The 16,223-nt window shown below is 38.4% G+C and overlaps 1 long non-coding RNA gene across 3 annotated transcripts in view; it reads left to right on the top strand.

The window, feature by feature from the left end:
• The window catches only part of LOC148225361 (uncharacterized), a 157,377-nt gene that overhangs the window by 113,998 nt on the left and 27,156 nt on the right, over nt 1–16,223 (top strand). Inside the window, exons 8-9 of one of the 3 annotated variants that reach the window (XR_015806255.1) lie at nt 13,613–13,700; nt 14,521–14,582. The exons of 1 other annotated variant lie outside the window; for it this stretch is intronic. This is a non-coding gene — a long non-coding RNA (uncharacterized LOC148225361). The remainder of the gene's footprint in view (nt 1–13,612; nt 13,701–14,520; nt 14,583–16,223) is intronic. One more of the 3 variants, XR_015806260.1, reaches the window with a different exon arrangement.

The raw sequence follows: 16,223 nt of genomic DNA, 5'->3' as shown, positions 1-16,223 counted from the left end.
GGCATGTGTAGACAGATAGTAGCACATGAAATGCATTTGTAGTATCTCTGTCCACAGATTCGTCTAGTTTTCATAATAGATGAGAAAGATAAGGAAAATCCTATCTCTCCTGAAGGCAGGGGTTGCAGGACATCACTCTGAAAGACTTCTCCAAAGCTGTTTTGTCAACACCAGATGGATTACTTGCCAGTGCAGATACACTGAATAATAAGCACAATACATACATAAACACATGTGAAAGGTCATGTGGTCCATGGGAAGGAATCCTACCCCTGCAAAAAGTCTCAAACATTTTGATTTCTAAGGCCTTATCCAGTGTATTGTTGTATACCTTTTAGGATGTTCATTTTTTTAATGTCCCAAATACATCTTGCACAAAATATGTTGGACAACTTATCCAAAAGTACCCAGTTGAAATTCTTGGTCTTTGAAGAAGCAAAATACAGTGTGTTCATTTTAGACACCACTTCATTTCCATTTCCGTAACTATTAGAGAAAATAGACTTCTACAGGATTAGAAATAAATTAACATTTTTATCGCTGTTAGCTATGATTCCAGTTTTTGGCTAGTGCATGCTAACATGAGAGTTTGAGGACCGCATATTAAAATTTGTTTGTTTTCTCCAGGTAATACTGACAAATCCATAAAAATACTGCTCACATGAAAGAAATTATTTATGCCTCATAACTTTCAGGAATTATATTGTTTTAAATTGAGACATTGTTAACCAGCATATGTAGTGATTCATTTTTATGAGCTCTGGGTGTCTTTCATCATCAGTATAATTTTTTCCCCATTTTATTAAGAGTGGTCATTTTTTTTTTATGAGAAGAGGCTGCTGATCCTGTGAAACTATTTGAGGGAATAAAACAAAGTCATTTCTTGAGTAAATGATTCTTTATTTTATGGATAAATCTATGCTATAATTTTACTTATAGAAGCATCCATGAATACTAAGCAGTGTTCACTTCTTTATATCTTTACTCATAGAGAAGTGGTTGATGTTTCTGACCAGACAATGAAAAATCCTGTCAAATAATTGTAAAAACTTCCTTGCTGAACCAACTATTTGCTGCTTTTACTACTGCTGATGAAAGAAATCGAGGTGTTTTATATTTAAGTGTTTATTTCATATGTATCATGATAATGAATGTTTTACTGTAATAGTTGACCTTAAACCATGCCACAGGGATGTTTTTTTCATAAATTCCTACTCAGTGGAGGAGTAAACGGTTTTATATTATGGAAATCCAGATAGTTACGCCTCCTGTAGAAAAGCAAATTAACTGACTGGAATGCCCCAACTTTTACATTAAATTATCATTTTATTGTCCTTTTTCCTAGTTCTGCTGGTCACACATTCTTTTTCATTCTATTGTGGAAATAGAGTGTAAATAGTAAAATATACTTGGTTACCAGATAAATATGCATACCTCTAACTGCAGATTGCAAAGGGAATGCTTTAAAACTTATTTAGTATCATGCAGTGCTTTATGAAATTCCTAAGGCAGAGTGAGGCTGCTGCCTTTATTAGCAACAAGAACTGTGGGGCTTGTTTTGTACTTATAGATTGCAAAAAAAAAAGTAGAAACATTTTTTCTCTGAATTTGATTCTAAGGAAACCTAATTGCAAAATATATTTGGTTAGGGAGGAGAACTGGTGATCTTTGCAGTGTGCATTCTTTGTCTTCGTAGGAAAAAGAAAAGCATAAAATTTAGGTCCAAAGATAGAATTTGAAAAATATGTTCAAATTTTTCAAAATGTCAAATATGTTCACTTTTCAAATTTTGAAAGCTATTAGAGGAAATAATTATATACACACATAGGTAGAAACTTTCTGGACAGGTATATTATTAAGGTGTGCAGACTCATCTGAAATATTTTCTCGTTGCTGTAATTCCATCTTTCCATGGACTTCTCACCTGGATTCATTTCAATCTGAAGAGAAAACATGAAAAAAACCCCAGACTGATTTTTTTTAGATTTTTGAATCCATGCTCTCCAGGTAGCTGCTTACAGGTTTTCCCCCTGTGGTGCAGCTTAAGACTCCTGTCACTAGCTGCCTGGGAGAAGAGGCTGACCTTCACCCGGCTACAAACTCTTTGCAGGGAGATGGTGAAAAGGTCCCCCCCAGCCTCATTTTCTCCAGGTTAAAAACCATCAGCTCCATCAGCTGCTCCTCACAGGATTTGTGCTCCAGAGCCTTTGCCAGCTTCGTTTCCCGTCTGTGGACACTTCTCAGCACCCCCATGTCCTTCCTGGACTGAGGAGCCCAGAACTGGACACAGCACTCAAGTGTGCTCACCGGTGCCAAGTACAGAGGGAGAATCACTTTCCTGGTCCTGCTGGCCACACTATTGCTGATACAGGCCAGGATGACATTGGCCTTCTTGGCCATCTGGGTCAATTGCCGTGAAACATTCCTATGTCAGGGAAGAGCTGTTCCTCTTCAGGCTAATGCTAGATGCTGTCCTTAACCAAGCAGCCCACTAATTTATGCATTAATGAAAAATAGGATCCCTGATAAGGTTTGTAACGTGCTTGTAACGATCTCCTAGGTTAAAAGTCAAATGTTGAAACTCAAAGTTTAAGCAATGGTTTACAAATTAACAAATCTTTTGAGGTGTGTGTTTTTGCTCAGTATAAACCTTTTCTCCTAACTGTTCCTAGTGTGCCTTTTGAAAAACAGTAATTTGAAACCAGACACCTATATACTGTTTTATCTCTTAGGGAAATTAAAGAAGGAGGCATTCCTTCATGTTGGGTCACTCTAAGGAGCTTTTCATCATAGCTTCTTTTTGACAAAGTAAGGCAATTCTGGGCAATGTGAGGATAAGGGGAGATGAGACAGACTGTAAAGCTTTTCACCTGGAGCAGAGGATTTTTTTCTCCCATAGTTGCGTCAAAACATGTTTTCAGCTTCTGTGATTTTTTCCTAATCCTGTACGTTCCTTTCAGCTGTTTCAGCATGCAGGGCATGTTTACAGACAAGATAATGTAGGCAGGATCACTAGCTGGTTATAAGAGTTATTCATGGCTCTGTGCATAAGTAAGGATAAACAGAAGAGTTTATTTTCTTGACAAGATTCACTGTGTTGTAGTTAGATGGAGTAGGTTTAGTATGTTGTCTTAATCCAGCTCTTACAAACAAGATATTTATTCAGCAAATCCCTTGCAGTGGATTAAAATCTTAACCTTTTGAGTCCCTTAGCATGAAGATAAAATCACAAGCAGAGGCAGTCTTGAAAATATTTCTTGGTGGTATATAAATATTTGAAAGAGAGTTTATATATCTTAAAGTAAGATAAAAAAAATCTTACAGTGTCAAGATATTGAACATGATGACAGAATATATTTATCTGTGGGAAAAAATAACGAGTAAAAATATATATTTACAAATTGCTCTCATACATGAGTTATTAAGGGAGACTTTCCAATTGAGACCTACAAAATAATATTCACTTAGGACTTTTAATAGGTCAAGAAGAGCAACTGACAACTCAGGGCAGCACTTTCTTGTATAGACAAATGATTAAACTAACCTTTGATCAAATTCATCTTTGTACACCAAACTCAGAGTCATTTTTGCTTTTACAATGTCTTTAATAATTAGGTTCTCTCCTGATGAAATTTCTTCTTGTATTTTTTTTTAGGGAGGTGTTCTATCATTCTGCATGGTAGTAATAACATTATGGCTTTATACTGAAGACCTTTTTTCTATAGAAACTTGCCAAAATGATTAGTTAATGAGAATTATTTTGAGACATATTTTAAAATGTTTCAGCTATATTTAAAAAATTAACTTTTCTCTCAGAACAAGTGAATATTTTTTTTTGTAAATACCAGTCTTACTTATGGTCCCACAATGAGAGTGAAGATCATGAAGATGAAGTGTAACTAGAAGTATTTATTCAGTTTTGGAGACAAAAGTTTTATGTGCTAAGCCATATAATAGACTGAAGCAAAGTTACCTTTGCCAAAGAAATGTCTTACTATATATCAAAATGAGACTATCATATTTCAAGAAATAATCCATAATTCCAAAAATATTTAAGTGTTGCTGGGTGCTGAATTTCAAGCAGACCAAGAGAATATGCAACTGAGATCCCAATGAAGCCAGTACTAAAATGCCACAGTAACAAACTCTGGTCGGTTTTTTTGGTGCATCAGAAAATCCTTCTTTCTAAAGTTAACTAGTCTTGCTTAAATTTTAACCTTGTCCATATTGGTTGCAAATAATTACTTGCTTTCCTTGTACAAATTCTAGACTAAGAGATTTGACCCTTTTCTGTTTTATGTCCGTTGGTCTCTTATTCTCTCATCCAAGAAGTAAAAAACCCCTTGATGTGCAGTCAGCAGTCTGGTACAGGATGTAGCAGGGATGCTGTGGGTAGCAAACCACTGCTTCAGAGGTGGCATGTGAATAATTGCTGCTGAGCTGTTGGAGTTGCCAATCTGGCAGGCAGGACGGTGCCTGCTGAAGAGTGCTAGGAAAAGTCATCATTCCCTTCCACGTCCTTTCTGTGTGCGGGGCGGGGACATTCCAGGACCCGTTAGGCTTTTTGTTCGCTATCACTATCACTCATAAGCAGCTGTCACAGATCGTATTTTCCATCCTTTCAAGCATCAGATGTGGTACTACTGAATAGCTGCAGCGCATTGATTCTGGAGCGCTGGTTGCGCCGGGTTGCTGAGTGACTATTAGCTGTGGCAGGTCGACAGACTTCTTCCCAGTAGTACTCCTAAGGGGGTCCTCAGTAAAGAGGCAGAATGATTTTTGAAGTTTCTTTTTCTATCTGTCTGCCAAGAGCTTCCAAAAATAACCCCTACTGCTCCTGCTATTAGAGCTGGGGCTGGAGCTACGCGCTTGGGGAGCGTTCACTGAGCTCAGCGTGGATCCTGGCATTTCAAAGCCAGCGCTGCTCCGTGTGTAATTCAAGCAGAAAAGCACTTACACCCCTTGCCCCGCAGCTGGCCAGGCCAACTGTCCTGATGAATTTACAGCTTTAACGTTTCACAGCCACTTAACATTAAGCATGACTCCTTGCGACCCCCAGCCCTCCCAGGCTGGAATAACAGGCCGTTCAGCGCCTTACCTAATTGGGAAGGCAAGATAATAATGAGAGTAAAAGAGACACGAAGACAGATCATGCCTAAATGAACACAGGGGAGCTTAACCAGCAGGAATAAGAATAACTAAGATCTTGTGCCTATTGTTTGCATAACATCCTGTTTTTATAAATGCAGCTTCTCATCAACACTTCAATCACACTTATAAATGCACAGAAAAGGATGAATGCAGATGCTGGTGACACCTTCGGGATGACTGCACAACACAGGTTGAGCTGCTGCATATCTTTCCAGAACAAGGAGAAAAAGATCATGCCTACTTTTTTTTTTTTTTTTTTTTTTTTTTTTTTTTTTTTTTGCCAAAGTCCTCGGTATAGGACTGCAGTTTTTTTTTTTTTTTCCTAATTACGAAAGTAGTAATTTAGCAACACAAAGGAAATATAAATTCCTCTTTGTACATCTAAATTTATTTTAAAACTGACTCTGCATAACCAAGGCCTTTGCAACTTTTATAAAAGCAATATTCTAGCCTTTTTTGGATTCCTTAAAAGTGGTTATCAAGATGAATGAGAAAAGTGGTGTGTAATTTCAAAAATATAATTGCTTTTCTCTCTAGCTTTCTCTAAGCATTTTCAAGGTCACCCGTAAAAGGGGACAGAAAAACCTACAATCCAAGTCTTCTCCTGGTCTTCCATGCCAGTGCATATTACTCCCTGAGCAAAAGTCTTATAACTTCTTGAATTGTTCATTTCTATTTTTCCCATCTTCTCAAAAGAGAGTATGAAACTCCTACCAGTTTGCATATCATGACATGACACTAAATCTCTGGGTGACCATGAAGCAAAATAAACTTACATGTATTTTGAAGAATAACTGCAAATGGATGAACAAAATTTATCTCCCTGTCATCTGCCGTGTGTATCAATTCTGGTTTGCTTCTTCAGTCTCACGTGTAAAGAATGGGCCTGTTGAGAGAGGCTGTGAAATTTCAGCTCGTGTTCTCTGCATGGAATCTTCAGGTTTGCTCTAGGACATGCTCACCTGACAGTGAGTTTGTCCCCCCTTCTGCTTGGGTCACATTTGAGCAGTTCCTATTTTCATTCTCACCCCAAGGCTCTTCTCTGGAGGGTGTCCAGTGGGGCTGTACTGTTCTTACAACCACCCACGGACAATCAAAAGGTTTCCTGGGATGGCATCCTTTGGTGTCCCACCAAACTGGACCCATCTGCCACATGATGAGAATGCTGATAGGATGCAGCAAGAAAGGGAATACGTAGGTGCCATGGTGGGCATTCTTTGCATGCATAGAAAATGTGATAGAAACATCCTATAAATACTTACACAGCTCATGCCATGCCTTTACTGGAGGCTGTGGTTCTAGGAGCTAGATAATTTTAAATATCACCAAAAGAAATGGTGAAACTCCTCACAGGAAGAGAATGCACCATCAATATAAATCTGGCATTTTCAAGGTGATCCTCTTAAATCACTATTATGACTGTTTCAGCAGTAGTTTCCTCAGCTTAAGGGGATTTGTAATATCTTAAAAGAGACATGAAGAACAGAATTCCAATATTTTCTTGGTACCTTTAAATCACAAATTAATGTTCACTCTTCTCTGACATTTTGGCTTTTGTGATAGAGGTCTGTAGAAAATCTGAAAAATTGTCTAGGAAAGCAGACTGATAGAAATAAAGAAGTGGAAACAAAGTAGATTTTTTATATTAAGTTCATTTTGGGGATTTGCTTCTTTGAAAGAAATTTCACAGCCATAATTTTGTAGCCAAAATTTATGCTCAGTGCTAGAGGCCTTCTGTATCAGCAGCCTGATCAACTTTCATCATCATGTGAAGGGTCTGTGAGGAGGAGCAGTATTGCTATAACTGAACATTGCATCTCTTACTCAGGTAATAAAAGACGACTCAGTACACTGTATTTTGTCAGCTCAGGTAACCTAGGCTATGCCCTTGACTCTGTAGAATATTATGTTCTGTTACCACTTCTTGTATTGGTTACCCCTCTCTTACCTATCTTTTTATTCTGGATTTGTTATTTTCCATGTCCTTGTGTCTAGCAGAATGATGCATATACACTCTCACATTAAAAAAAAAAAAAAAAAAAAAAAAATATATATATATATATAATTTCCTATGGCATACACATGCACACACATCAAGCCAACAAAAAGTTAAAAATATTACCTGGAAAGATGCTCCTGTTTTTGTGATTAACAAAGATATTCCAAATGGAACTCCATTGGCAAAAAATGACATGGGGGTAGAGGCAACTGGTGAGGGTTCTTCTGGAGAACTATTTGTTCCTAATTTAGTATCTCCCTCTGATCTACCAGAAACCTGATTCATTAATCTTTTAGACATACTGGAAAATCCCATCTATTTTAATAACCACAAGAGAATAGAAATGGTTGAGGGTCCTGTGATTATGATTGATCTTTGTTAGGTAATCTATGGAAGATACTCTATTAAATTATGTTGATGGACAGTATTTGAGTTTGTAACGTTCAGTTAATTTTTTTAAGGGTTCCAAAGTCTGGATTGCTGTCGATTAGCATTGTTATAAATGAATATAAATATGTTCCACAAACTGTGGCAAATTGAACTGTGAGATTTTTGTCGGTGAAGTTATTCCTAAATCAATTATTCATAAGTAGTTCAAATTATGATCAAGTTTAATGCAGTGCCTACTCAACAAAAGCAGGAGAGCTATTGAGAAAGGCATTGAAGAGCCAGTTTTCCTTGTTCCATGGTAATCTTAAATCGTTTACTGGCCAAATAGCTCTGATTTTACTTTCATTGGGTTTGCTTATGTGCCTTATATTTCATTTGCTGGCATAGTTTTCAGTTACGGATTTTCCTGAATTTGACAAGGAAGTCAAAATAATTCTCTTTCATTATGACTGGAGCCAAAGGGATCCCTAGAAATGAAAACTGTCAATAATTTTTGGTATTGATTTCCACTTCCCTGGAAAGCTATTGCTCCTTCCAAACAGAGGGAATTTAGGGATCCCTGCAAGAGAAAACCTTCATGGCTTACTTTAGGTGTGGCAATCTGGCAATCAGCTACTCTTCAGAAAACTCAGCACTTGGTCTCAATCAAGTCTCTATGATCAGTATTTCAGAAAGCAGCATTAACCTGTCCCTTCTCTGCCTCATGACAAACACTAATGATAAAATTGTGCCGGTAGATCTCTGTGGTAGTTGACAAACAGATCAGTATTGTTGCAAGAAAAGAGGAAGGCATCATTGTAGGTGTCATCCACTCTATCTCTGTAGAAGTGAGAAACTCCTCTGTTTTTTCTAAAATCCTCTTAGCAGATGAGGGGGATTTTTTAAGAACAGTGGAGTTTGCAAGGGATCTAGTCATGGTTAAACAGCAATTGGACTCTTTTCATTTTGTGTATTTCAGAACATTTGAAGCTATTTCCAGTGGATGGAATTTCTTTCTTGTCCAGGACTGGAGAAAATTCAAATTTCCAATTCCTTTCAATCAGCAGGGCTGAAAAGTAGCTTTTGTCTGAGATGTTTCCCATGTTAGCTGGTAGTATGTGAACCCTAAATAAAGAAGGGATGAGAAGACACTGATATTCTATCTCTTGGATATTTGTCTACCTTCAAAATCAGATGACATAGTGCACCTTCAAAAGCCAAATTAATCAATTTAATTACAAGTACCTTGAGGGGTTTCATTCTATTAGAAAGAGTCTGCTTACATCATGCTTTTCCAAAATAATCCTATCAGTGCATTTACTCAAGCAGATGAATCTTGAGCTGTCCTCTGGGCTTCAAAAAATATGTAATAACTTGCTGTAATAATATTAACAGAGAAATGGGGAAAGGTTCAGTTACTAACACTACACAATCCACCTCAAACCTTGTTTTTTTTAAATATTCTTTCAAATCAGAAGCGTAATTTAAGGATAAGACATTGTTAGCTATCCTGCCTTGCTTGGGGCTTTACTGCAGAGTGACAGGTCTTTCTTCCTCTGTAGACTGAATGCTCTAATTACACCTACTGCAAGTCAGAGCTACACTACTACAGCATCAATGCAAATGTCAGATGTCTTTTCACTTTAAACTGTCTACTCTCTAATAACAGTGTCTTATTTCCAGGAAGAGTTTTTAGGAAATTTCGTTATATTTAGATACCCTTTATTTGCCTCCTTCATCTTTGTCTCTAATTGTGTTCAATATCATATTTCTTTTCAGAGGTCTGAGTGCAGTGCTTTGAAAGTTTATATGTTAATTGCCAAGGTCAAAAGAAAGAGAAAACATGCTCTGATTGTTTAATGACAAGTAGTGTGATTTGAAACAGAAGTTTAATGGACTACTCTGTCTCTTAATAAAAAGTACTGTTTCAGGGATATTGAACATCTTCAATTTAATTCAAACCCAGTCAGTATAATACAACAGGTTGAAAAAGATTTTTAACACTCTTTCTGTACGATTCAAAAGCTCAGTAATAAAAGCCTTGCTAGTAACTTGGCCCTTGTTCAGGAAAGTAATCTATAATGTCAATCTTGCATATGCTTGTGAAACTTTGCTGTTTGGTACGTGTTCTTCTGCTCCAAAAGGCCAGTGTCCAAAGCACATGAATAGATTTCCTTGCCATTTCTGCACCTTTGGCAAAGATGACAACTGTCTTTGGTACATATAAGAGAATTGAAAGTTGACTTGTTATAATTTCTAACTAAGAACCTGATCCTGCCTCCACTGAAATCAACAGTGATTTACACCTCAAGTAGAAGCAAGATCTGTATTGCTACATAACATTTTATTACACTGCATAGTCCTGAACAAACTTTAAACATTGCATTGCATAGAATCACACTGTCTTTTGCAGAACAAAAACGTTTTTGACCACAGCTGATTCTCCCCTCACTTGATTCCTGCAAAACAAACTAATACAGTTTCTTGACTTATTTGTACCTGGTTTCCAGTAAGAACTACATTAACCCTGTTTTAAACAGTACATAGATCACCCATAAGGTATTATCTTACAGGGATCAGAGATGAGCAACTAAGCAGTGTGCTTGCAACTGGCTCTAGCATTTGATTTTTTAATAGACATATCATCAATATGTCCACATAGGAAAGGTATGGTTCAGTTTGAATAAGTTGCATTCAAGCACCCTTCGTAAAATGTTTCCTCTGCTCAGAGCAATCAATGTGCATGCAAACCTTTCCTTGTCTATGTGTAGTATTAGTTTGTGTTAGAGAATCATACCTTGTTCATTTTATGTTCATGGCATCTAAGTCTAATGTCCAGAAAAATAAAATAGTTTATTTTTTGTGCTTATCCTTATTGGAGCTATGGCACAATACCACAATTCTGTTCCCTGTAACTGTCCTGCCTCTTTGAATTTCAGTTTCAAAAAATATTTTGAAACAAAATTAAAGTAACTTTGAATTTTTTTTTTAAGAAAGATGGACCATGCTATTGGCTTTCAGTCCAAGCAAATGTAAAATGTATGGTGAATTCTGATATGTGAAAAGCATGGTTGATCTGGATTTCCTTCTCCCATATCTAATGCAGTTGATGAGCAGCTCCAAACCTCAAACAGCTGACAAATGCCTCTCATTAATGTACAGTAGATGTCACTAATCCGCCAAGATACATCTATTGCTGTCTTCTGCTGCAGGTGTGCCTTTAGAAATGAGTTGTTGCAACTTTCTTTCAAGAAAACAGTAGCACTGTGCTCGATTTCAAAGTTCTTATCTGTTCCTGATGTCCAGTACCTTTCTTCAGGAGAGTTCTATTGGCATTGGGAAAGAAATGCACTGACCCACTCATAACTCCCTGCAAAACTGCCTGCTCTTATAAATTACTGTGTGAAAGTGGCTTTCCACTAGTTGTGACATAGCTGTGAAGTATTTCTGTTTTCCAGGATTTGAAGAAATGCAAATGCTTTTTTTTTTTTTTCCGTATTCACTCTGTATTTATTCTGTACTCCTCTCTGCCTGCAGCCATGTATTCCTTATGAAATGCCCACTTAGCTGCTAATGGAATCCTCAGGCCTGTTTATTTCATTTGTTTTTCTGCTGAAACTGAAGCTCTTTGGACAGTTACAAGTTGGTTATACTTGGGAAAAGGGTTACGTACACATAACTGATTTCCCTTGTCATTTTTGCAAGGAGCCAGTAAATGGTGTAACACCAGTAATAAACTAAAGGCATGCCAGTCAACACATAGAGGGTGGGGGTGTTTTTTGCTTTTGAACTTTCAATTTATTTTCTTATTGCTGAGAAAGAATTCTCCTTTTCTGAATGTTTGGTAAATACTATATATATATATAAACTTATTTACTTCTTTGAAACAATGCATTTTTTGGCAAGTGAAAACCAGTTTATCTTTTTATCCTGAAGAAAGTCCTCTTGGAGACAGCTTGACACATGCTTGCTGTAAGATGTTTCTTGCACATCATAGAAGCTGCATTCATTTGGTAGTCAAAGTAAAACAATGTTTCTGATTCAATTTGCAACTTCTCTAGAAAAAACATGAATTTCAGTACTAAATGAGGAGTTCCACATTACAATAATCTTGGCAGCAGCTCAGAATTCATGGTAGCAAAGTTCTTTTTGGCAAAATGAAATTGGGAGGAAACCAAGAACTTTTCATTTTGAAAACAATTGTTTATTCACAAAAAATTATTATGTTTTTCAGGTTTTTGTTAATGAATTCCTCTGGGTGGCAATTTCTTGAAAGATTATTGTTCATTATCATTCTTAATTGGTCTTGCATAACTTTAAATAGACAACAGAAAGCCTAATATTTAAAGAGAGGCAAGCTTCTCAGTGGTTAGTATCTTTAATTCTCTGAAACACAGACAGGAGACATTTTACCTTCCTCTAATTTTTAATTTATTTCCTAGAAAATACCAGTGATCAAAAATAAATACCAGTGATCAAAAATAAGTGGCTTGCAGTCATTTGCAGTCAAGAATTGAAAGTTTCATTCTTATATTTTCATTTTTAGAAGTGAGGAATGCCATTATAATTCATCTTACAGTGAGCTTCCATTGCCTGTCACATTCCTCCCAGCAACATTTCCTATCTTGAACAGGGATAAGGCCCAAACACAAAATTAAACTCAGGGTTGATCTCACAAATCACTCTTATCTGAACAAGGAAATATTAAGTTCTGGACTTCTGGTCTGAGTCCTTTGTAATCTTTAAAATCAGAGGCAAGGGAAGTCATGTCTTTCCATTTGGTATCGTGATTGTCAAAGCAGATAAGACTCGTGCCAGCTGTTCATGGCTCAATTACGATATTTGACTAGAAAGAATTTTCTCAGGAAGAAAAAAATATGAGCATTCTCTTTGCTGCTTGTGGATGTAAAAGCTTAATGGTATTTAAATGCAGATTTTAAATCATATGTAGTGGTGTTAAAGCTGAAGTGAAAATACCTACAGTACTGTTAACAGTTAGGCCCAGATTTCAATTAAACAATTTGGATATATATTGGAAGCTTAGCAGGGGGTTAGGAGAATTGATATTTTGTGGGCTTTATGTTTGTGTTTTCTTAAGGAAAAAACCTGTCCTGTGCATATATTTATTATTATCCTATATATTTTTAAACAATATGTAGGCCACAACTTCATAACAGCAGATAAAGGAGACCTTTAAATATTGGTATTTTTTTGATGGCAAATCCTAGGATGCTAGTGTGCCTTATAAGTATGATATATTTCCTTGAGAAAACACTGTGCAGCCCACCAGAGACTTTTTATGTGAGTGAGAACTGTGGGAGCCACTGGAAGAGCGTGCCTTTACATTTTAAGTGGACAAGCAGTTTCAGAGAAGAAAGCAGCTTGGCAGAGAGAGATCCATGATCAGTTAACCTAAGCAGCAGCTCCACTGTGCCATTCTGGCATTTTAATTGTACTGTTATATAATTTTTAAACAGCCGCATCATTATGCAAATGTCTGGTAAAATGCACAGCCTTAGGTACCTTAGGTAACCATCAGGGCTTGTCCACTGCTGGAACTGTTACCCTTAGTCTATCTGTCTTATAATGATTAAACATAATGTAAGAAATTTAGTGGTTCAGGCCAAATAATTGCTACAGAAGGTCCTCCCAAGGGCACCCTCTCTCTCTATTTCTGTGTACTGGACACGATTTTCTCATGATTAAAATTCAGGTGCAGAGCTCTTAATCAGGCACAAATAAACAAGAATTATGCTTGGGCTGGGCTGACAGCGTGGGAGAGCTGGTGGCTTTGAGGACAGGCCACTAGCACATGCTTCCCCTGGAGATCATGGTGGTCACCACAAGTCTGTGTGTGACTTTGCACACCTAGAAGGAGCCTTCCCTTCAGCTGGAGAATCACAGAATATCCTGAACTGGAAGGGACCCACAAGGATCATCCAACTTCTGGCCCTGCACAGAACCACCCCAAGAACCACATCACGTGTCTGAGAGTGTTGTCCAAAACCTTTTTGAAGGCTTGAGGCATGTGGGAATAAGTTGTTTCCTCCAGATGCTGAAAACTGAAAGTAAAGTGTGACAGTTTCCTTTTAGTTTACAGGTCTAGCTGCAATTGCAGCACAGGCGGGCGTGATGATGGCATGTGCAGCATCAGAACGTGAAAATTCAGACACATTTGCAGGTACAGAGATAAATGGAAACTTGAGACACCATTGTCCTAAGCAGTCTCAAACACATAATTACACAAACACAAAACTTTGAGGGAGAAAGACCACGGTTTTCTTCCAAAACACCTTTTGACGTTTTTCAGCAGCTGCTTGAAAGTGTCTGTGTGCCTGTGCATGTGTGTTGATTTTGAAAGTTCTACAGGAGATTGTCCTGTTCAAGCAATTCTTTGAAAGGAGCTTTGCTTCTGAGCCTTCTTCACAAAGAGACCACCGGGCAGTGTGGATGAACCCACACAAAGAAACCATAAAAGCGCAAAAATGACTTGAGTGAGGCATTGCAGAATGAAATGTCCTTACAGCCTGTAGCAAGAATGCTATTGCAAAGTTCCCCCCCCTTTTAATCTTAATCTAGATGATTAGTCAAAAAAGTAGCAGGAGGAATTGAGAGAGGGAGCATGTTTATTGAATATGAATAGATTATCTTTTTAAAAAAACCCTTTTATTGATACTATTTCCTCTGGATGTTTATGAATGCATTTGTATGCATTTATGTACATATTTGTGTAAATTTTACAAATAAGAAGTATTACTATTACAGGGCCTTTCATTAAGACAGATGGATGTGGAAGTTTTTTTGCATTTATGGGAGAGGCATTTTTGTAAGAAAAACATATTTCTCAGTCTGAAAACTAAGCAATAACGGGCATGTTGGCAAGAAGTATAACATAGTCCACAGCAATAAAAATGCTATGAGTGAAAGCTCTGCTTAGAAAAGGAGGCTGTATTTAACAAAGGCGAGTACTAGCTGACTAATATTTATGTTTGCCTTTCCAGGAGGTGATACTGAAGTTGTGTGCAGGACAGTGGGATGCCAGATTGCTCCAGGTAGATCCTAAGTAAGTGTTATGATCAGAAAGAGTCAGTGGAAATTGTGCTGGGTGATGAGAGATGCAGTATGAATTCCCTGCCGAAGGAGTGAGGCTGGGAAAGCAGAGCAGAGCCTGGAGAAGGATGCCAGCAGAGCCTGGAGAAGAATGCTAGCAGAGCCTGGAGAAGGATGCGGCAGAGCTTGGAGAAGGATGCCAGCAGAGCAAGGAAAAGGATGTGGCAGAGGCTGGGGAAGGATGCAGCAGAGCCTGGAGAAGGATGCCAGCAGAGGCTAGAGAAGGATGCAGCAGAGGCTGGAGAAGGATGCGGCAGAGCCTGGAGAAGGATGCCAGCAGAGCAAGGAGAAGGATGCCAGCAGAGCAAGGAAAAGGATGCGGCAGAGGCTGGAGAAGGATGCCAGCAGAGCAAGGAGAAGGATGCGGCAGAGGCTGGAGAAGGATGCCAGCAGAGGCTGAGCACATCAGCAGGTGGCAGCATCGCCACAGCCCTGGCAGCCCGGGCCGTGACAAGCCCCCATCACTCCCGCCCCAAGCCTTACATATGGAAAGTTCTCTGACCTTTCATAAATTTATTGTCACCCTGGTTGAGTGGCACTAGGCGCAAACAGTCCGCCCCTCCTTCAGCGTTTGCTTGTGACTGGCTCTGGTAATTAGAGATTTCCAGCTCTCCGAGCTGCTCGGCTCGTTTGTTCCACTCATTGTTTTTGCTACGTGACACAACCTAAATTCTCCGGCTTGTATTTACATGAGCCGGTTCTCAGCCTCACGCAGAGAGGAACCGGGCTCCAGTCCACTGGAGCTGGGAGAGGATGGGATTGTGCGAGGGAGCGTGGGGAGAGGCAATGGGGTTTGGGCTGCCTGCGATGAGCCTGAGTTCTGTCTTCAGCATTCAAGGACCACGGTTAAAATCGGCAACTGCGCGGAATTTCAAGAGCAGGCTTTTAGAGGGATTCCTAAAATAATCTGGGGGTTTTGTTTGCGCTGGCACTTCTGGCTGATAAATGCACGCATAAGTGTCATAAATGTTTATTAGTGGATATATTATATCTGCATACTCACAACGAGTGAACTGTCCTGACCAAGACATTGTAATCAACCACCTAGTTCTGATGTCAAGTAGCAGCTTTCAAGGAGTTTCTCTCCTTTTTTTTTTTTTTTTTTGTCTTTCTCCACCCCGCACTTTCCCCCACCTCATATGAAATGCACTGTGCAAAGAAGGGTCCCTCTCTTCAGGTTTTATCAGACTCAGGAATCAAAGGTCAAGCTCCAAATAATGACCCTCCCCCCCTAAATTTCAGCTGCTCATTTCACAGTGAAGTTAGTTTATCTTCAACTACAATCCAATTAGACTTTCACCCCTGACACACTGGTGACGTGATAGTATTATTTTTTTTCTTTTGATTGTTTATAATCTAACTCCTACTGTAGACACAGAATTATTCAGCCCTGATTAAACATTTTCAAGCTGTCTCAACAAGCCAATCATGTGCACATACATTTGCACACACGTTTCTCACAGTAAATTAGTAACAGTTGCTTATATGGTTAATAGTTCAGAAAATGAAGTTCTGCCTTCAGAGGTGTATTGTACTGCCACAATATACACCCCAAATGACACTACATAGTTGTGTATGCAGGTTCTACTTAAAA

Source organism: Sturnus vulgaris, chromosome 1 (genome assembly GCF_052056855.1).
Source record: "Sturnus vulgaris isolate bStuVul1 chromosome 1, bStuVul1.hap1, whole genome shotgun sequence".
Classification (NCBI taxonomy): domain Eukaryota; kingdom Metazoa; phylum Chordata; class Aves; order Passeriformes; family Sturnidae; genus Sturnus; species Sturnus vulgaris.
This window is presented reverse-complemented; position numbering and strand designations above follow the sequence as displayed.